This window comes from Acipenser ruthenus, chromosome 8 (assembly GCF_902713425.1).
Source record: "Acipenser ruthenus chromosome 8, fAciRut3.2 maternal haplotype, whole genome shotgun sequence".
Classification (NCBI taxonomy): Eukaryota; Metazoa; Chordata; class Actinopteri; order Acipenseriformes; family Acipenseridae; genus Acipenser; species Acipenser ruthenus.
The window spans coordinates 24,502,994-24,513,007 of record NC_081196.1 but is presented as its reverse complement, the minus strand read 5'-3'; positions in this window follow the sequence as shown (position 1 = coordinate 24,513,007).

The window sequence follows — 10,014 nt, the reverse complement described above, 5'->3', positions numbered from 1 at the left end:
ACGGGGGCATTGGGTGTTGCATAACTTTCTTTGATAAATAAATGAAATATGTATCACATTTTTGTGTTATTTGTTCACTCAGGGTCTCTTATCTAATATTAGGTTTTGGTTGAAGATCTGATAACATTCAGTGTCAAATATGCAAAAATGCAGAAATTCAGACAGGGCAAATACTTTTATTCAGCACTGTGTATGTGTGTATATATATATATATATATATATATATATATATATATATATTACAGTTGTAGTCAAAAGTTTACATACCCCAATGGAAATTTATAATTTCTAGAAAATAAAGAATTTTAGGAAAAATCTTTGGTAGCAAAAATTTTGCTTTTGTGGGTGATGAAAAAAAGTTACAATAAATAGATGTCTACAATTATTTATTTGAGCATTCTTTCTGCAAAACTCCAAAATGTTAATTGAAAAGTATTCATACCCTTTGATGCTATGATAGTATTGTCTACAAGGTGCTAGAAATTTCAATATGATAATGCAGAATCTAATTCTAGAAAAGTCTAGAAAATGCTGGATTGTAGGTGAACATTCTTAGAGCATAAAAGGGTTAGGCATGATTGCTGTCATTGCCAATAAGTCAATATGGAAAAAAGTTAAGAGCTATCTGAGACCTTAGGCAGAAAATGATAATGTCATAAAGCTGGAGAAGGATACAAGAACATTTCCAAGCATTTGAGTATCATAATGTCAACCATTGTTTCTATTATCAAAAAGTACAGCACTCACGGTACTGTCACAACTCTCCCTCAGTCTGGAAGAAAGAAGGTTCTTTCACCAAGAACAAGTAGAAGAATTGTGAGGAAGGTTAATAACAATCTGAGATTGACTGCCAAAGATATTCAAAGTGAATTGGCTGCAGTGGGACTGGGATCTCCATTTCGACAAAAAGTCGAGTATCGCATGGCAAAGGTCTCAATGGTCACAGGCAAAGGAAAAAGCCACTCTTAGGAAAACATCACAAGGACAATTGTTAAAGTTTGCAAAATGGCATTTGAATGATGGATGAGTTCTGGTCAAAGGTTTTGTGGAGTGATGAAACAAAAATTGAGCTATTTGGTCACGCTGATAGTTGTTACGTTTGGAGAAAATCTGGTGAGGTGTACAAAGAAAAGAACACCATACCTACTGGCAAGCATGGAGGTGGTAATATCCTTCTATGGGGCTGTTCTTCCTCTAATGGCACAGGAAATTTAGTTCCAATACATGGTAAAATGGACTCTATAGCAAACCAAAAGATATTGGCCAATCATCTGAAACCCTCCGCTACAGAACTTGGTTTAAAGCGCAACTGGACATTCCAACACGACAACGATCCAAAGCACACATCAAAATCTACTTCAGAATGGTTAAAGAAGAATAAAATCAAGGTTCTGGAATGGCCTAGTCAAAGTACCAATCTAAATCTGACTGAGAATCTTTGGTATGAGTTGAAGAAGGCTGTGCACAAGAGAAATCCTCAGAATTTTAACGAACTGGAACAATTTTGCGTTGAAGAATGGTAAAAAAATCACTAAAGAATCTTGACAAAAGCTCATTGACAAATATCCTAATCGTTTAAAAGAGGTTATTATTGCTAAAGGTGCCTCAACTAGCTATTAATTTAATTTTCCTTGTCAGGGTATGAATATTTTTGAATTAGCATTTTTGGAGTTTTGAACAAAAAAATAATTGTAGACATTATTTACAAAAGATTTTTCTAGAATTATTTTTTTTTCGAGAAATTTCTAGAAATTATACATTTATATTGGGGTACATAAACTTTGACTACAACTGTGTATATATATATATATATATATATTGTAACACAGCCTCTCTGTCGTCGGCTTGTTTGCCCTTTAAAACACAGACCCAGACACAGAACTTCACAATGAAGCACTTTCGTGCACTTTTATTAAAAAACAAAATAAACAAACAAAACAAAAACCTAGCTCAAACATAGAGCCTCCCTTCACTTTAACATGTCCCTGACTGACACACAGGACGGCTAAGCCGTTTACCTGTCAACACACACTTTAACAAAACAGTTTACCTTAACTTTTAAACAGCCAAACTCCTCTTAAACCACCTCCCTGGTGATCTCTCTCTAATGGAGCTGGAAGCTCTCTTTTATAGTTTGTGGCTGTTCCCAATCAACACTAATTACCTCGTTTGGGAACAGCCACAGTCTCACATGTTTTTGGCAGGGAGAGGAATTAACCCTGTCCCTGCCAACCACCACCAAAACACAAACATCACCCAACTATTTACAAGCAGAGCCCTTTTTGTGTTACTATATATATATATATATATTGTAACCGGCCGGCACTCACGGTTGTTCGTTTGCCCCTTTAAAAGCAGACCCAGGACACAGGAAATGGAGTTTTAAGCGCAGTTGCGCTATTTTTAATAAATAAAACACAAACAAAATAAACACCTAGCTCCTTGTTGGAGCACTGACTACACAGGCAGGTCCCTGCCTAGCTCACAGGACTGCTAAGCCTTTTACCTGCCAGACAAACACACCAAACCACACAGGTTTAACACGAAAACAAAAAGGTTTTTACACTACCTTTTCTTTATACACTTGAGCATACTGTCATGCAGGCTTCTAAACACACCAGCAGCCCTGAACAGACTGGCTGCTTCCTTCATATACCCTGCACCTGGCTCTAATTTACAATGATCACCAGATGCATTGTAAATTACCAATAAAACAATTAACAAAATAATTACACAATTAACCAAAATGTGCATACGCACATGTTTTAGGCTGTGTTACAATATATATATATTATTTTACAATATATATATATATATATATATATATATATATATATATATATATATATATATATATATATATATATAATACATACCAACCAAATGCATCTGGTAATACATTAAGCCAAGCATTTACCCAGTTTCTCAAATTTATGATCTCTCGTAATCTGTTTATGCAAGAACTCCCCTGTCCTTTCATTCTCATGTTTCCTAACACTAATGGGAAGTCCTATAGGATGATTGTCTAATTCAGGTATATACATTTTTGGCATAGGTACACTGTCAACTGTGTTTCGGAAGAATGTATCGACAGCCTGAGAGTTTGCCTAGGAAATGGATACATATTAAGTGTAATTCGTATTAGATGCTCCAAAATATCGAAGTTAAGTAAGCATTGATCTTCCTGATCCTGCTGCATCTGTTCCAGTTGAACACCACTTGTGTCTTCATTGCTATCTGGTCTCTCAAATTGCATGTCTCCATTGTCATTATCATGTGTCACACTGTCATGCATAATGTCGTCCTGCCCATCACAATCAATGCAAAAATTGAATAATGTGCTTCTTGTTACATTGTTATTGCTTTCATGTTCTGAAGACTTATAATTTGTCTGCTGTTCGGGTTCAAGTGCCACATAGTGGATTCTGTGATTTTCAGCAAAGTGGCCTAAGTATATCTAACCTGCTTCGCAAACGTTTACTGGTTGAATACATGACTTGCTGCTGGTCCTAGAATGGAAATCACAATGTTTACTTTATATATGTTAGCGGCTGCTCTAAGTGTTTGCTCATTGCCAAATGAACCACTATGAGACATATTTTCCAGGTACTCTTCCCACGTTTGGTAATTGTCTACATAATTAATAAATGGACTCCCTCTGTCATCATATGGATTATGGCATAAATAATTGATAATGTCATTCCTAATAGCTGTTGCAGAACAAACTATTCCAAGACGCTGTATCTGATATGCTAATGCTGCAAACTGACAATCACCGTCCCATTCTGGGTCAAAAACAGTAGAAAAACCTTGTTCCGTGAACTCCCAAATTTGGTCATTGTGGTCTTTTACTACATACATTTTATGGTGTTCTGCACGTTTATGTCTCTTGTCCCTGTTGGTAGTCAAATGTTGTTTTTGTTTTTCTTGATCAAATGTATGGCTAGTTATATCATTAACTGGCAACAATTTTACTTCCAAAGTTTTTGAGTCCATTGATTTATAGGAAACCTTGTAGTAATGATGCTTCAAATTTCACCAATCAATGGAGGGTGGCCTTTCATGTATCTGTTTACCATTTTATCAATACAACGTTTGGTTGCTGCAGCAGCTTTCATTCTAACATTTTTCACATGATCTGTTCTTTTACTACTGTCCCGGGAAATTGGTTAGAAGTTGTTATTTTGCCGGAACTCTTCAATTCTTTCACCACTAGTTCTAAGAAAAAGATCATTTGACGTTCTTCCAAAATATATTTCAAAAGGGGATTTACAGCCCAGGACTTCTTTGGGGTCTTCATTGAGTGCACGTTGATATGCAGCTAATTCAGGCACCCAATTTACACCTTTGTGGCCCATTCTCATGAAGTCATAATGAATTTTATCCCTCAAATTACGATGACTTCTTTCAACTTTATAAAAGTGATTACCAGTAGACCATATCACCCTCAGTCCCAGGACTGAGGGTGATATGGTCTACTGGTAATCACTTTTATCCCGATTGTTTTCCACATGGTCTGGACAGCACCTTTAAATTCACAACCCTGATCAAATTGAAGGACTTTAGGCGGGACATGTTCGATGTAAATAAGATGTAGCATATGGACGACACTAGAGATAGACTTGTTTGAGAATGCTCTCAACCATAGAAAACAGCTAAAAATATCCATGACAGATAAAACATATCTGTCATTTTCACCATCTATAAAGAGAACACCTCCTTTACCCATATCCACTAAATCAATCTGATGTCTAATTTGGACATTGTGTGTACGTATCGGTTTCAAACATGCTCTGTTTCTAAAGCGAGCATGTCTCTGTTGGTGGATTTTGTTCTTACTGAATATCTCTTGAACTAGTGTGTCACTGAGTCCAACATAAACCTGTTTTAAAGCATGCTTTAACTTTCATGCACCAGATCCGTTACTGCGATGGAATTCATCTGTTATAACATTCTTAAATTCAGATGCTTTCAGAAATCGTTTGTTACCATAGAGTAGAACAGACTGACCATTTAGAAATCAAACATTATACTTTCCTTTTGACCGCCAAAACCAGACAACTGCTGCCTTCTCAGCTTGGCTATGCTGAGATGCGGGAGGAAGTAACAGTAGAGTTCTGTAAGCATCATCTGACACAAGAGGTGGTTTACAATCCCCTTGCACTGGCCCCCTACCTGTTTTGTCACTGACCTGTGCAGTATAAATGATCGCAACAAGCAAGAAGACTACAGACATAAAGATAAACTTCATATTTATCATCTCACCAGGTTGAATAAAGAAAACCCACATAATCGTAAACTAACTGTATTGATACAGAAAGTTCACTTCATGCTTCTCTAAGCTACAAAAACTACAACATTTCCAGTACACAGTGAAATCAATATCACCTATTAGTAGGAAAATATGCTGAAGTGCATATAAATGCAAGTGACCTTTGAGAAAGATCACCAATAACTGGTCTAATTGTTACATGCAGTTAGTCTGTACCCATTAGGAATGATCCATTTATCAATAATATGGTCAAGGTTTTGGCCATTTACTGTACACAGAAATACATACAGTATGTTTGTGAAAATAATGTATTTATTGATTAAGTATTATGATATGAAATCAAATTAACTGTAAAGAATAAAATGTATTTGTATTTTTTTTATTGTAGAACTTTGAATTTATTTAGGAAATTAAAGTTTGTATGGTAATGAGAATAGAAGTTGTAGAATAGTAGAAGTATATAACCCTAACAATTAGTCATCCAATACACAGAGCACTGTGCCAACCAATTTTCATTATTTTTATATTTTATCAATTAAGCTAATAATAAATATAGGTTACCACTGAAATGTCAGGTTTTTTAAGCAATGCACTAACAAAAGTCACAGGGCAGTGATGTCGGCTCCCTAGTAACAAGCCTCCTATGTTGTGAATGGATTCTTTCAATGCAGCGGTTTGGGCATTTGAGAAAGGAGAGGAAGATCCATGAAATGAATTGGAGACTTAAGTTGATGAGAAGCAATTACCCTCCGCAGTATGAATTTTTATACAAAAAATGAGAAAAAAATGTGTTGCGTAGAGGATTTATATTGGACCCTGACGCCCCTGATAAAACGAGGGAGTGGTTGTATAGTATTTGTTAGCCTATTTGTTTTTCTATGGGTCTCTCACTATATTGCAGACCTCAATATATAGCGGATTTGTATTGGACCCCGATACCCGTGATATATCAAGTGGGTGCTGTATATAGATTGATAGAGTTAAAAAAATAAGTTGATGTACACAAACGGTTTAAATGAATAATTAATCATTTAAACTTTTTTGTACATCAACTTTTTTTAAAAATTATTATTATTATATATTATTTTTTATTATTATTTTATTATTATTATTATAAGAACTTCATTCTTGTACACTGCAATTCAAACTCCTCTGAAAAAATTATAATATAGATTCAATGGCAAAAACTTGCGGGGCTCCCGAGTGGCGCATCCAGTAAAAGCACGTCGCGAGTTCGAGTCCAGGCTATTCCACAGCCGACCGTGGACGGGAGTTCCCAGGGGGCGGCGCTCAATTGGCCGAGCGTCGCCCGGGGGGAGAGAGAGTTAGGTCGGCCAGGGTGTCCTCGGCTCACCGCGCACCAGCTACCCCTGTAGTCTGGCCGGGCGCCTGAGGGCTTGCCTGTGAGCTGCCCAGAGCTGCGTTGTCCTCCGACGCTGTAGCTCTGAGGCGGCTGCACGGTGAGTCTGCAGTGTGTAAAGAAGCGGGCGGATGCCGACACACGCTTCGGAGGACAGCGTGTGTTCATCTTCGCCCCTCCCGAGTCAGCGCAGGGGTGGTAGCGATGAGCTGAGCCTAAAAAATAATTGGGCATTTCAAATTGGGGAGAAAATAATAAAAACTAATTGGCAACGACTCAATTATTATTATTTTTTTTAAAGTAACGTTTGGTTGCAAAAATAAATTGCAAGTTAAGGTAGCCACGCAACCTTAACTCTGCACCCTTATGTGTATGTTTCCCGTCACACTTGACATCACATGTGACATCTGCAATGACATCACTAAGCACATGACAAATTCTCCCTGAAGACTGGCCATACGGACATGACACTGGGAAATCATTGTCCTTGTAATTGATAATTGCATTAGCATTCCTACAATGTTTACTGTCAAACAACAGAATGCCTTGTTCTCATGTTGAGGTATGTAGAGATGAGATGTTTGGAAAGGAGTACCTGAAAACGAACAGGACATGCAATATGTCAAACCCTACCTGTATGTTAACACTTTCCATTGCAGTTAGTACTGTATGGTATACTGTTGATACATGTATGCTGTGGTACACTAAGCAGTGTTTTATGTCTCTTTAAGCATAACATCCATGCATGACAATCCACCTCTTGTTTATGTACTTCATTGTGTACTGTTAAATTTTCACAAGGGTGAACTGCAGAGCTGCAATTGTACCTAAACATTTTAATGTCATACCAGTATGTTAGCAAGCATTCATAGTAATCTGTAAAGTTTGAAAGAATGGTTAATCACAGTGCAAACATACATACTGTAGAAAATGCAGTGACTCCTTTTGCCACGTGCAACAGTGCAGTTAATACAAGAAAGCCAATGTTGCAGATTCCAGATACAGAAAATACTGTTTGTATGAATATTGTTGATAGCGTTTGGAGAAATATTGCTTGTTTAATATTAGCTCCAGTAAGTACTCTGGACTTCAAGGTAATGTTGCATTTTACTCACCCAAAATACATTTTACATAAGTAAATTATTTAATGAACTATCTGGAGCACCTATTACACTATTGCTTTTTTTAAATCACTGTAGTACAGTGGAAGCATTAACTTAGAGCAGCGGTTTTCAAACTGGGTTACGCGTACCCCTGGGGGTACTTCAGCGCTGTAAGGGCGGACAACGGGTTTTTTAAAATTATTATTCTTATTATTTTTTACCACGCGGTAGTACTTTGTGACTTAGAAATCAAATTAACAATGTTGAATCTCCTTTCAAATAAAACTACAGCCGTGCTGGTGTACGCTTCCTTTCTGTTCGGCGAGTTTAACTATAAACACCCAACCGGCTGCTGACAGCGAGTGAGCGTTGAGCGCACATGGCTAAATTACATATTTAAATAGCAGGACGGTGGTTCTGCAGTCTGTAGGCTAAAAAGAAAGAAAGAAAAAACATTGTATGATGCAGCTTTTAAAAATGTGTAGCATCTTCTAGGTACGTTTACTTTCTGTAGTTTAAATGTTCAGTGTTTGTAGTTTAATCAGTTCAGTGTGTTTTTATCAAAGTTTGTTTTTAAATAACAGTATTATTGAGTTGAGCATGCAGCTGTGCCGCCCTACTTCGACAGTGAAATCACTGGAGCGTACACGACTGTGTTATCTTTACTTGCAATGCTTTATGTGTTTATGACTAATTCGTTGAAGAACTCCTTTGTCGAGTGATTGCATTAGCCTACGCATGTACGCCGCTAATTAGTCTTAGAAAAGAAGAAATTAAGAAAAGCAAAAGCACGGTATTATTGTTATTACAAAAAATGGAATCAACGGATTATAAATAAATAAATAAATAAATAAATAAATGTATTAACTCGAGTTAAATAAATGACACATATTCAATGTGTTATTCAGTATTCACACAATTCCGCATGCTACCTGATTTCTTAAGAAAATGTGTGTATTTGTACGTTTTAAATAGTTTTTATGCAAAATGCCCCGTCTTTTTTTTCTCTACACCTGCATTTGTTAGAAGAAATGCACGACTTTTGTTGAATTACTTTCTGATTTTGTTTTAAATGAGATCCCTAGGTTTTGTTTTTCCTGTTTTTGGACTCGGTTTGCCATACCTATTGGTCTGGATTTTGAACATTTTACAGAGCATTTTCAGTTTTAATTTAATTTTATTAGTTTAACAGCAGTTTTCCATGAACAGTAATTGGCTGAACTCGAGCCCCTCCTCCTTCCTGTGTGCCTTCTGAGCCATCAAATCGAGGCTTGTTTATTTCTTTTAACGACCTGCTTTTTTTTTTTATAACTTGAAGTCCTATTGGTTCATTTTAAAATACAGAATAACATACCCTTGTGTATGGGCTGCATTGTTTACTAATTAGGGTGTAGTTTTACTGAAATCTGTGATAAAAAGCAGGCACATCCATCTCATTGGTAGGTAAGCATTAAAAAAAATCAGTTAACATCAATAAGTACTTAAGCCTAGTAATTAGAAAATACCTTTTTTCTGTTTTCATAGGTATATTATGACCCTATCTCAGATGGGGGTACGCGGTAGACTAGATTTTTTGGAAAGGGGTACGGGGCCTAAAAAGTTTGAAAACCACTGACTTAGAGAGACTGGCTCAAGCACCTGCATGAAGCCCTGCAGTGGCTTTAGAACTGGTGTCATTAACGAGTGTCCTCTTGTAAGCCATGCTTTATTTGCCGTTCCATTATTGAGTAATAACGGAAAAGCTGACTTCCACAGAAAACAATGGAAAGCACAAATAAGCATGTGGCGGAGTGTCCCGCCCCTATATATATATTTGTGCACTGTTTTGTTATTTGTATTATTGTTTGCAGCGTAGATAAAAGCACAGCTTATTTGTTATTGTTTTAGATTTTAAAAACCTCGTGAGGATGCGTGACTGATCAGCTAGTGATTATTTAACTAGCTGACAGTCAAGCATCCTTACTAAACTCGTGCAGACAGTGACTATCTCCCGAGTTAATTCATTGATTAATTGTTGCTACTCAGGAGATGGTCACTGTATATAAACCTACAGCTCTCTACCCTCGGAAAGAGTGTACAGAGGAGAGTATGGGAGAGCGAGCAAGGAGAGCTTAAAACAACTATTAAAAACAACTGCTAAGCGTGCTGGATACTTATGTGTTTGGCCAACGTGCCCTTTTGTTTCTGTTTTTGTGTTTGTTCAAATTGTTTCTTTTGTTTATTTAATAAAATAGCTGAGCGCCGTAGCGCTCAGTTTCACCACCACCATCCATTGCCTT